General features: G+C 32.2%; 1 long non-coding RNA gene across 1 annotated transcript; it reads left to right on the plus strand.

Moving 5' to 3' along the window:
• Positions 1-9,425: 9,425 nt before the first annotated feature.
• On the plus strand, positions 9,426-13,258 carry LOC124418497. The gene is made up of 2 exons (XR_006940034.1): positions 9,426-9,655; positions 13,149-13,258. It is a non-coding gene; the product is annotated as an uncharacterized LOC124418497 (long non-coding RNA).
• The last annotated feature ends 521 nt before the right edge of the window (positions 13,259-13,779 follow it).

Raw genomic sequence — 13,779 nt, forward strand, 5'->3', positions numbered from 1 at the left:
CTATAGACTGGTCTATATTCAAAACTATAGACTAACGACAAAACTTACGACGTCGGACAGACTTTTAATTACGATTTTGAAAGTCTGTTCCATTCCAAGCTAGTTTGGAATGGAATGACGAATTTAACTTTATATTTGTAAGCAGTGGTGAGTACTTGGAAATAATAGCAATATACTTAAGTTCCGTTCCAGTTCCGTTCTATCCCTCAATTTAATCAATATCTAGAAGTTACTAATAAATTATGTAATTGCCTAGGAGTCCATTTCTATTGGCAGTTTGAACAGAGAAGATGAACTACCACTGTTTTCTTTATTACGACCTTGACAAATTCCCTATTCTAAACGGTTCCTTATTCCCGAACAAAACCAATTTGAAAATCTTATTTATCATACACATAATGTCTTGGAATATGCTATTAAAGTCCTCTTTTCGCGAACACATAAGATCTGTCAACATTTTATGTAGAAGAGAACGGTTGGGATCGTTTAAACGCAATATGTAATGAAAACATAGATTAAGAAAAAATATAAGATACTTCAAACATTTGAAATCCGTTTTTTCTCTCTTCATATTTTGAAATGATTCAAAAAAAACAAGCATTAGATCAGTCGCCTATAGATCATACGATGAAATGAAATTTTTCTTCATTAGTTGATTTTTTCGTGCGTAAAGTGTGATCATGTGAAGGGCCCATAACTAACTAGGGTTCTATAGTTCAAACGACTTTTTGACTTTTTGTATTTAGTTAAAATTCGACTTTTTGCATTTAGTTAAAAGCCGACTTTTCGACTATTTTCGACTTTTTCCGACTTTTCGACTATTTTAGACTATTTTCGACTTTTTCCTTATTCCCGAACAAAACATTTTCGACTTTTTTAAGCTTTTTTCGACTTTTTCCGACTTTTTTCGACTTTTTTACTTTTTCCGACTTTTTTCGACTTTTTCCGATTTTTTGACTTCTATTAACAAAGTCGACTTTTCGACCTTTTTCACAGACGATAGTCGAGTTATCGACTTTTTTGGAACAAAATAGTCGACTTCGACTTTTCGACTTTTTTCGACAAAATAGTCGACTTCGACTTTTCGACTTTTTTCGACAAAAAGTCGATTGTTCGATTATTCGAAAGTCGATTTATAGAACCCTATAACTAACTTTAAAATATTTTCTTCGATTTCGAAATTTCAGTTTGTAGGTGAACGGTAAATTTCTAAAATATTAATAGATGTGTCAGGTGCTTGCAAGGGTTAATTTTATATACATATATTTTATTATGCCTAAAAGTATGTTAACTATTTTTGTTATAAACTCAACATAGTACTTAATATATATAAAGTTTAAATTTCACAAACATTTATTTATATTCAACTGCAGTGATGGACAAAACATAATATTGTGCTAATATTTGGCAAGTCTGTACATGGTCTAGTCAACAGCAATTTAAAGTTAAAAGTAATATACTTTAGTCATGTTTTTGTGGTCTTTGTACTATAAAGTGTTGAATATGTGGCTATTCGTCCGTCCGTCCGTCCGTCTCTCTCCTTTGTCTGTCTAATTAATGAAATTTACAGTGAATTTACACTTTTCACATGTACAACTATTTAACAAAGTGTGTAAAAATGATGAATGCACCACCACCATTACCACACAATAATTCCATGCCTTTGTATAGATACTTGCAACCCAAGCACTTTGCTACAGTTGTGTCAACATACGGTCATTTACCACAAGGAAAATACTTTGCTTTTCTTATTGTATTTTATCTGTCATTAACAAATATTGAAAATTTGTTGTGTCAATATTGTGTGTGTGTGTCATAATTTTCAGTTTTGGTTTGTGGGTTTTCAAACAAAATATGTAGCTCAACTTTAAAGAAAGGAAATAGTGAGTGAAATTTGTATTTTTTTATGAAAACCAAAATATTAAATTTTTTATACTAAATTTTCTTTTTGTAATTGTTAATGAATTGCTTTTGTCTGTTGGTAGTTCTGCTTCAGTAATTAAAATGTTATTTTTTTGGAAATTGTTGTTTTTTGTTTTACACTTGAATATTTTACATAATATTTGTTTATTTAGTGGCATTTGCAAACAAATTATGTAATATATACATTTTCATTAAAATGGGTGGGAAGTGCATAAAAATACAATGTTATAGCTCAGTTAGTTAATAATTGTCATATCTCAATATAAACTTATTTTGGATTTAGTTGTACAAAATATCTGCTTTACTAAATTCTCTTTAATTGTTCGTGACAACTCACCACCGCCCCATTGTGCTTCATACTCACCGGTGACAATTTACGTATACGGAATTTGTTGTCCCGTTGCTTAAATTCCGAGATGCAAAAACGTTATTTCCGTTTACAACTACACAGACGGGATAGTCTCTGTGTAGAGACGTAATCGGTAGACCGAAGTACGAATTCATCAAATAAACCGAAAATTTTGTTCTTATTCATTGTGGTAAATGTGAACTGAAAATACCTGAACAGGACGACGTAAAATTCAGTTATATCACTACCGAACTTATCCTGAAATATGGAATTTACCAAGCATTAGTCTTTTAACAGCAACACACTCTTCTCGCGTATTTAGTTTTAAACCACAGCCACTAAGTGGATCCCGAAGGAACCTCAAACAACTTACCAGCCTGGACATAGTCCTGCGGCAACTGGCCACCCATAGTACAACATTATGTTTTTCTCTGGTTAAACCATATGTGAAGTAACATAACCAGCTCATCGTCCCGAAAGACTAGAAGAACTGGTAGCACCTCTTTTCTATAATATAAAGTATATATGTTAATTCCGGATCCTTATAGAAAGCGTGTGTTTGTTGAAATCAGTTTTCTAATGTACCCAGATTTGGGGATTTGGGGATCCAAATCTTTAACAATATAAAAACATGAAATTAAACATTAAAAGCAATAGATTAATGAAAATCGGCAGGAAATGATACTTGGTACTATTTTGTTCTACGACTGGTACTTCTTAGATGCTATACATATACGTAGCACCTTAACGGATTGAGATTTTTGTAATTTTTATACCCTTCACCTTCGTGAGAAGGGTATATATAAGTTTGTCATTCCGTTTGTAATTTCTATAATATAATTTTCCGACCCTATAAAGTATATATATTCTGGATCCTTATAGATAGCGGAGATGATTAAGCCATGTCCGTCTGTCTGTCTGTCTGTATGTTTGTTGAAATCAGTTTTTAGAAGACCCCAGATATCTGCGAGATTCGAATCTTCCATAATTCTATCAGACATACGACCGGCAAGAACGCTATTTAAAATCAGCAAAATCGGTCCATAAATAACGGAGATATGAGCAAAAAACCGAGACAACCTCTGAAAATTTCATATAAAATTTAGATTTCTTATTCATGCTCAGACAGAAACTGCAAAAAACAAAATACATAACAATACGGTAAATATTGTTATTGTAATTTGTTTATAAAAGCAAAGCAGAGCAAGAGCAGCAGAGCAAGAGTAGCAGAGCGAGAGCAGCACTAATGTTTTGTTATTGGCTAGAAACATAAAATTAAGTATGTGGAGTCTGGCTTAAGTTAGAACCCATAAAAGGGGATTTTTTGGTACTTTTTCGTTTTTCAAAAGGTACTTTTTGAATTTTCTATAATATTGAACCTAGAACCATGAAATTAAGTATGTAGAGCCCGGATTAGGTGAGAACCCATAAAAGGGGATTTTTTGGTACTTTTTCGTTTTTCAAAAGGTACTTTTTGAATTTTCTATAATATTGAACCTAGAACCATGAAATTAAGTATGTAGAGCCCGGATTAGGTGAGAACCCCATAAAAGGGGATTTTTTGGTACTTTTTCGTTCTTCAAAAGGTACTTTTTGCAATTTCTACAATATTGAACCTAGAAACATGTAATTAAGTATGTAAGGCCCGGATTAAGTGAGGACCCATACAAGGGGACTTTTTGGTACTTTTTCGTTTTTCAAAAGGTACTTTTTGCAATTTCTACGATATTAAACCTAGAAACATGTAATTATGTATGTATGGCCCGGATTAAGTAAGGACCCATAAAAGGGGACTTTTTGGTACTTTTTCGTTTTTCAAAAGGTACTTTTTGCAATTTCTACGATATTAAACCTAGAAACATGTAATTAAGTATGTATGGCCAGGATTAAGTGAGGACCCATGAAAGGGTACTTTTTGGTACTTTTTCATTCTTCAAAAGGTACTTTTTGAAATTTCTATAATATTGAACCTAGAAACATGTTATTAAGTTCGTATATCCCGGATTAAGTGAGAACCAGTAAAAGGGGACTTCTTGGTACTTTTTCGTTCTTCAAAAGGTACTTTTTACAATTTCTACAATATTGAACCTAGGAACATGTAATTAAGTTTGTATGGCCCGGATTAACTGAGGACCCATAGATGGGGACTTTTTGGTACTTTTTCGTTCTTCAAAAGGTACAAAAGGCTTTAAACACATCATGGTGAAGGGTATATAAGATTCGGCACAGCCGAATATAGAACTCTTACTTGTTTTTTAATAAAACTCTTACTGACTATTCATAGATCATGAAGATGGTTATATAAGATTCGACACAGCAGAACAACTCTTACTTGTTTGAAAAAAGGCGAGTATCAACCTTGCCCTCAATCACCGAACAGGTTCTCTGATAGATCCATAACTTTCTTTCTAGCAGGAAGTAAACTTTAACAATATGTAATGTGTTTATCATGTTAACTGCCTCGAGCTCCCTTGCCTTTAATGCTGTTACATTCTAGCTCTGGGAGAGTATTCAGTTAAAGCTTCTTTACAATCAAATACGGTCTTAGATTTAGTTCAATAATTTTCTTCAATGCTTTAACCATTGAAGAAAATTGCATTCTGGTTGTCGGTAAATATATTATGCGCTGTGGGCGCCATATTTATTCTAATCCAATTTACGCATTCCGTTATTGCTCGTACTTCTGCCTGTAAGCTTGTGTTATAGTTTGGTAAACGGTTCCCCCACTTCATACCCCAATTTAGAGCCATCCGTGTAACAACGGATGTAACAATGGTGTAACAACGGTGTCTCTAATAAATAAAATTCTTACTGGTATTTGCTCTAATGTTCCGCTTGACCAAGACATTCTATCTGGGATGAGCGTTTCAAAGTTTCCGACATATTTTGTGTCCGGTATACGATCAGGCACGTCTGATGATTTTGTATAACCTTTCAATGTGTTCAGTATACATTGATGACGTGTTCTATAACCGCTTTTGACCAGTTTGCCTAAAGTAAAGAACCGTTCGGCTGTAAGCGCCGCCTCATATCTTAAATATGTTTCAATAGGTAGAATATCTAGCAACGTTATCAGAGCCTTGGTTGAAGTAGTACACACAGTACCACTGCCTATAGTAATTTGATAAAAAAATTGTTTTAATTTCGGACAATACTGTATCGGTAGTTCTTATGACATTTAAGTATCTCACTGTTAAATAATTCTCAATTTAAAGTGATTATGAATTTCTTAAAAACTTCAAGCATAAAGCCAAAATAATGTTTACTTTTTAGTTTTATCACAAAACAATAGAACGTTAAATACACTTAAACGTTATTACCTTCAAACAAATTGTCATTTAATTTGACTCTTTAAAGTGTCTCTATAAAATAAAATGACAATTTTATTAAATCCACACAATTAAGTTAAAACTATTAAGTTATAAGTAAGGTTTATAATTGAATAGTTTAAACCAAAACTAAAAAACGTTTTAACAACAATAATAATCGTAAAACTCAAAGATTATAAAAAATTAAATAAATTTTAACTAATTTCTCAATAAACAAATACAGAAGCTACCATGTTATAAACCCAAAAAAACAGCTTAAAGTGTAATATAATAAAAAGCAATAATAGAGTTACATTCGGCTATACCGAATCTTATGTACCCAACATCATAGCAAATTTAAAAATAACTTTAAATAACGCTCTTATATTTCTTTAGATAATTGAGTCAATTGTGGACAGATTCTTATGAAATTTGGTACAGATATTTGCGATACCATAGATCTTGTTAATATCAAATTTCAGCTAGACCATTCAAAGTGTATTCGGGCGTGCCATTTGCATATAGGGAGGCTTGATAAAATCGTGAGCCTATACTAGTCATATTCATTACCAAACAAATCTTATCAAACTGCTCTCGTTCGAAGCCTATCATGTTTTCAAACGACACATGGACATAGAGTTTATATCGGCCCATATGTAGGGTATACGTAATAAAGTTATTTAACTTAAAAACAAATATTACTTCAATTGCACACTCAAATAGTGTTTGCTATAGAGAGTAGGAGAGAGAGAGAGAGTCAAAATTGTCTTTCATGCGTTAACAAAAACAAACAAATATTTAAAAGCTAATTAAAAGTTTTTAACTTAAAATCATAGCTCGTAATCATTATAGAGAGCTAGTGATTTTTTATGAGTAAAAATGTGCATAATAAATTTTTTATAACTCTTTTATTCTCTTTCCCTACTCGTGCTATAAACAGATCACATACCAGACTGGTAGTTAATGTACTATGATAAGAACCAGTGATGACAACTAAATAACTCAAAACATTAAAAAACGTTAGTTTAGTATTGATTTTTGTCTAATTAAATTAAAGTTTTGGATCACTCTTTGTAATGTTTATACTTAAATCGTTTTTGGAATGAAAATTTATCTTAAATATTCAGCTTTATTGTTCTCTCAAATAAACAAGTTTTTACAACTATCATGGCAAATGAGATGGTATTAATCCATCACATATTTTAAATCACCTGAAGGCTTAAAAAAAGCAATAAAATGTAAGGATATCCCTAAACTCGGGAAACCTATTTATTTGACTCCAAAGTCTTATCAACATAAAATCTTCTACATAAAATCTTGAAACGGACAGCAGGATAACAGGCAAAGTCCTCAACGAAGTACATAGTATATTAAAAATTCTCGAGTAAAGGGAAAATCGTTGAAAAGATCGTCGCATTAAATGATGTTATATAGCTACACTGTTACTCTTAACCAATGTGGTATGTAGTTATTCTAATTTCGTAAACAATAGCAAGATAAATACAAAGCTTATTGAAGGATTGATTAGTCTTCCTATAGACCACTGCGCAATATATAAATGTATAGTCGGGAATAGCCCGATCATTACAAAAATCTTTAATGTCATTAAAAGTCCTAAAAAACGAAATTTTGCCGACTTTTGTTCACATAGTAGAACGGTTGTATGGGAGCTAGGCAAAATAATTAATCGTTTGTATCCATTTTCAAAAAAAGTGTGAGCCAAATTTCATCCAATTATCTTGAAAATTGGTGTAAAGTACAATAAGAAGTCAAAAGTAAAGTACAATAAAGAAGTTAACAGAATAAACAAAGATTACAAGGGATCATGGTAAGGTTTATCATCAAATAAAAAAAACTATACAATAATTCAAAAACTTAGTTTTCAAGATGTAATTCCCAAGAATTTTTCCATCTGTTATTGATGTCATGTCGAGTGTAATATAGCTCCCAAAATGTTTGCATCTAATATCGAAGAAATCCTGGCAATGAAAAAGAATGTGCTTTATACTTTTACCGGACTACTTTTATATTCTCCTGAATTCGCTAGTCTAATTCTGTACAGTTATGCCCGAAATCCTGCGCATACACTTAGAATTCGTATCATCATTCTAATCTCGGACTTCTTGCTTCTGAGGAAGTTTCATTCATTAGTTTTATCTCAAAAGATCTAATTGGTTCTGGCCACCGTGTAATTTCTGTTTCTGGTTAACATTCAGTCCTCTCCGTTGAGCCTAGTTTAAGGTCGATTTCAGGGCATTTTTAGATCTCCTATAGAAGTGATTTAAATCTTTTCCCCTTAAAATTAATACGATATCGTCAGCATAGTTGACTGGTCTATCTCCATTCTCGTTAGGGTTGGTTGGTTAACGTGATAGTTTACTGCGTACGAAGAGTCAAGTGGGGTCAAAGAGACTCCTTTTTGACCGGACCACTCCACTCGTTTGATGTAGTATTTTATAGTTTATAGATCCAGAATGTAGAAGTGTGAAATCTTAGGATATCATTAAACTTAGATCCAGATATTTCACAAAGGTTAAGTATGAAGTAGCTGCCAAGAAAACGGTTTCTTTTCACAGGTAGAGCAGGGCATTCGCAGAGATGATGGAAGACCATTAATCTCGATATATCTGTCTACTTCGGTTTATAAGGTGACGTTTCTCATTGAAAGAGGGCAACAACATCGTGGTCCCTTTACTTGTGTCTATGTTATTCCCCCCTTTTTGCAGCCTTTTGAAGATCTGAGGATACTACACTTGTTAAAACCTAACGGGGTTGCTACTGGAACCCCGTAGGCTCTTGTATTATCCCGTTCTGGCAAGTTCATCTTCCTGTTAATTTCCATAATATTCCCTAAGCGCAGGGACCCAAACAAGAGTAATGTCAGACAGGCGACCCAAACTTAATAGATCCTTCCTACATTGCATAACTAATAGTATAATAATTTACTGAGAGAAGTGCCGCTTAAGTATAGACACAAATTTTATGTTGCCGCAAATATCGAGGTCGAGTACTACCCCACATGCTGATATTATCGCAAATTTTTCAGCTTGAAAGACACTACAGTTGTTGGGAAGGCGGTGAGTTATACTTACCCCAACGACTTCACAAAAGACACCAGAACCAACACCACAGTTCATTTAGAACCATTATTTAGTTAGGGTACTTAGTAGGCTATTAATCGTAGTAACCCAGTGTAATGGGACTAAAATGTCACTAGTACAAATGACGCCTTATAATCCATTCAAAACAATGTAATAACGTAACTCAATTACCTAGCAGAATGTCATTTACACTTTCTTGAAAAAAAAATCGAACTTGCAGTTGGAGCTTGACACTTTCCCTTTCTATTATATACAGAAATTAGTAACTATATGTGGGACATTTTTGGAGGTGTAATCTTAATATATTACATAGCTCACTTTAATACCCATATAAGATATATATTTATATATTGGAGAATATCGGCCGGACTACCAATAGAAGGCGTGGTACCTCTTATATGAATAAAATACAATAAACATGGAAAACGATTAAAGCACGAACATGATTAAGATTCGTGTAAAATCTAGCAACCGATCTAGCAATAGAGGGAGTGATAATTCCCAAAAGTTGTGTCCAGTAGTTTGATCACAAGGTTTACATAGACAAACGGACAGAAGAAAGAAAGTCATTTTCAGATGTCTAGTACACTTTAATGTGGCTCTCCCCATTCATCAATTTACGTAGTATTGACATCACTGTTACCAACATATATTTTAATATTGGTGTATATTGCGCATGCTTAACGTCATTACGTGATATTTCATTAAATGTTTATTTTTGTTGTTGTTGTTTTTGGTCTCTGCCTGTTTGCCATGGTTTATGGTTCGAATGGTAACTCTATTTTGTTGTATGAGTTGGGGCCATATGAAAAATCAAAAAAAAAATATATATATTTTTGTATTTTGGCATTTTTTTACAAAGCAGTGAACTAAAATTTTGTAAAAAAAATTTACTATTCAGTTAACGATTAAACGTGCAAGAGTAAAGTATCGAATTGAGACAAAGAAACGTAGAGAAACGTATAAAAAATAAAGTGAGTGTAAAAAAATGGTGACAAATAGTGAAAAGGAAATTAAAATCTATAGCGTTAAAATGAAAATTAATAAAAATTTTTAAAATAAAACATAAATTATATAAAAATGAAAACTTCTTGGAAAAAATTCCCTGAAATTTATTAAGATTAAAAATAAAATTATACTAAATAAAGTTGCCCACATTAAGACATCAAGTGGCGCCAAATAGGTGAATCAAAAAGTAACGAACATACATATATCAAAATTTCGTAATAATAATTAGAAACATTTTATGTGTTTAAAACATTTAATAAATTGTTTAACAACAAAAAGGTTATTTTTAACAAATAACCTTAAAATTAATTAAAATCTTAAAATAAGATGTTAATCTTAAAAAACATAAAATTAAAAAAAAACACCAAAACAAACTTGAAAATTTTTTAGGAATGTGTGTATCCAAACTAATTTCAATAAAAAAATTATTTAAATTTAAAATGTATTTGTAACAAGGCCATAACAATTATTACCAATACAATACAAAAATACCTCCACAAATAATGTTCAAAAATATAAAAAAAAATAAATAAATAACAAAAAATTTAAGAAAAAATAAGAAAAAAAAAATTATTTAATGTAAAAAAAAACTACAAACAATATTGATTATTATTGTTAAATAAACAAATATATAATAAAAATAATAAATAAAATAAAAGTGAGAGTGTTTGGCAATTGTTTAACCATTTTTGAGCTAAAAAACCAACAACAAAAACAAAAGCAACAACAAAAAACTTGATTCATTCAACGTTTGTTATATTGTTTTTACGTTTTGAACTGACCAACCTCAAATCCATAATAAAATTATTTAAAACAAGTTTAACACTATTCAAGCCATAATGGGTCAATGAAATGATATACAATTTATATTGTCTGAAACCATAAATCAAGAGGATGATGATTGTTTTCTTAAACAAAAATAAACCTTAAATTTTAAACAAAATTTGATTCTTGTCGCTTCTTTGGAAGTCAACAAAAATCACTCCCACAGAAGGTAAACAAATTTTTAGTGTGCCACTTTAGAAGTGATGATAAATGTTATTCTTTTGTAAGTACTTCGTTTCATTTTTGCTGGGTAGTATTATCAATTCTGTCAGTAGAGTAAGAGTTATTTTCTGAAGAGGACCTTATATGCGGATTAGATCAACGAGTACTTTTTTTCAAATAAATAGTTACAGATTACATTCGGGAATCCTCCCCATCAAATTTTCTAAAACGAACCTTATATGAGGGGTAGTGTCAATTATGGGCCGATCCTAATAACATTTTGTAGACCGATTTTGGTTCATATGGAACTTGTTTCGATGTACTTGCATTTGCTAAAGTCGACTTTATATCGTTGGTAGGGTCGATTCCGACAAAAAGTCAGAAGAGATCTAACGCTAATTGTAAGAAGCGTACTAATGTCAAATTTCATTGTTTTACTTGTATTTTTAGACATACCCCCCCGGGGGCATGCTACCTTGGCGAGACCTCCACCTTGGTGTTATTGCAATCCCGGGGTATAAAGAGGTGGCCAACACCTCCAGTCTGAAAAATTGAGACAGAAAAATTGGCTACAGTCTACTGCTTGGCTTAGTCCTTGCATAGATTGCCAGAGGCCAGACCAGAGCACCGCTTAATCTGCTACTACGGGTGGCCAGTCAGTTGGTTGAGGTTCCTTCGGGATCCACGTAGTGGCTGTGGTTTAAACCCAAATTCGCGGGGAGAGTAAGTGGCGGTTAAAAGACTGATGCATGATAATAGTCAATATTTCGGTATAGGTTCGGTGCTGTTTCTGAAAACAACAGATACCCCACAGAGGGACTAAGCGTTGGAAATTAGTTGGTATTAATTGTATATGGTACAGGATGAATGTAAGGTTCGGTGGGCACCACCCAGCCCTCTACCTAATGAATGTGTCGTAAGTTTTTCTCTTATGAATGTGTCGTATGATTGAGATGTGTGCTGGGTTGAATGATAATGGATGAAACCCAGTGCATGGAAAAGACCACCGTGAGATAATACGGTCAAGGCAGGTGCTCACGTTAAAACTCTCGACAGTCAGTAATGAGCGTTAAGTTATTGTAAGGGACCTTAATTGGGGTAAGATCATTTTAGTCTGATCGTCAGAAAAATTAATAAATAGATTTTGACACACATAAGCTGCTTTTCGGGTTACCACTTAATTGTGGTCTTTCCGAAAACGTGAACTATTATTGCCCATTTTCAATGCCAAACAAACCTTACATTAAGAAGTTTTTTGTGGAAAATTTCTAATCTCTAGCTTTGTCGCTCGGACTCGTTCGAGATTTCAATAGACAGACGAACGGACATAACAAAATCGCCTTAGAATTCGATAAGAACCCAGTCCACTTTAATATATTCCCATTTACTCTGAAAATTATAGCAAATTCAAAAAGTTTCAAAAAGTCTCCTTTTAGAGATTATAACTTAATACGGGATCTACTAATTTTATAGTTCTGGGTGCAATATTATAGAAAATTCAAAAAGTACCTTTTGTAGAACGAAAATGTAGAAAAAAAGTCCGCTTTTATCTGTTGATGGCACAATACATAGACCTAAATTTCAAAAAGTACCTCTTGTAAAAGTAAAAAGAATTTGGTCTCTGTACAGGGCACTTTAATTAAAAAAAGCAACAACAATATTTCACAAAAGATTATTTCTGTTGAGTCGAGAGGCAAGTTCTTACCATCAGAGAAGGCACTTTGGTAAGCCTGGTATGAACAAAGTTGACCTTGAACATATGCTAACAAGGAGTTAAATTCAGTGGTGCCGCATTTCTTATTTATCCAACGTATTCATTCTTTCATTTCTTTCACCCTTTCACCCATATCGTGTATTATTTATTTAACTACAACCTATTTCCAAATTTATCCAGAAATAGAGATTTCTCCATGTATCCACAGACACAGGAATCGTACCATGTGGACTTCTCTAATAACCGGAAAACTTGTGATACTCTTAGCACATCTTTTCACCTTGATTGTATATTTCTATATAAATCGTCAGATGAAATTCTTTCTTGAAATTATTACGAAACATAAATAATCTTTAGATAATATTTGTAGAAATGTCAGTCGTTTGGGGACTTATTAACAAATAAACAGATATTGTTAGACTTATTGATACTTTACATATAATAAATGACTAATATGTAGCGTTACTAAAATTTCTTAAAAAAAAAAAATACTTACTCATGAATCGCCGATGAAAAACCATTGGCTTCTCTAGTGTTAAACTAAGTCGATTTCAACTGGCAAAACATAAAAACTTGTTTTATATCAACTTATATTAAAATAAAGCTAAATAAAGTATATTACTTGGTTTTTATACCAAAGTGTTGCACATGTTGCAACAACGGACATATTTAACCCAATTTTTATAAACGATGTTAATAAACTCCTTGCAGCAAAAAAAAAAAAATACACGACCAAATGATTTTACTTTCAATTTCAGTTTTTATTCTTAACCACCATCCCAGCTGCTCTGTTCGTTGATCTCCGGTTGTCTTCTGATTATTATGTTGATATGTTTTTAATGTGATTTTTGTTTGCCTTTAAATCACCTAAAATCTTAATTAAAATATTAAAGTTTTTGTTAATTCTTCCCAATAAAATATTATAAATTATAAATGTTTTTAACATGCTGCAAAGTTCATCATCATCGCATATTAAAAGTCAACTTCGTGCTGTCAGCTGTTGTCTAGTGGTGCTACTGCTTTTTCTAACTCAGTGTAAGTAAATGCGAATGAATATTTTATTTTTAGACATAATTAGCTTAATAAGTTGTGGTGTACATCTACTTCTGATTTAACGGCCATTTAGAATAAGATCTATGTCACTTTGTCGAAAACGTTTTTCTGAGCTAGCGCTATTATATAATGAAATAATCTAATTTGCACGATTGAGTATTATTTCCGTGTAATTCGCCAGTTTGATATAATAACTGTCTTCAACTCCTACTCATACAGACAAGACATGTCGTTTTCCGCGATAAAAGATAGATAAATAGATAGATAGATAGATAGATAGATAGATAGATAGATAGATAGATAGATAGATAGATAGATAGATAGATAGATAGATAG

Source organism: Lucilia cuprina, chromosome 2 (assembly GCF_022045245.1).
Source record: "Lucilia cuprina isolate Lc7/37 chromosome 2, ASM2204524v1, whole genome shotgun sequence".
NCBI lineage: Eukaryota > Metazoa > Arthropoda > Insecta > Diptera > Calliphoridae > Lucilia > Lucilia cuprina.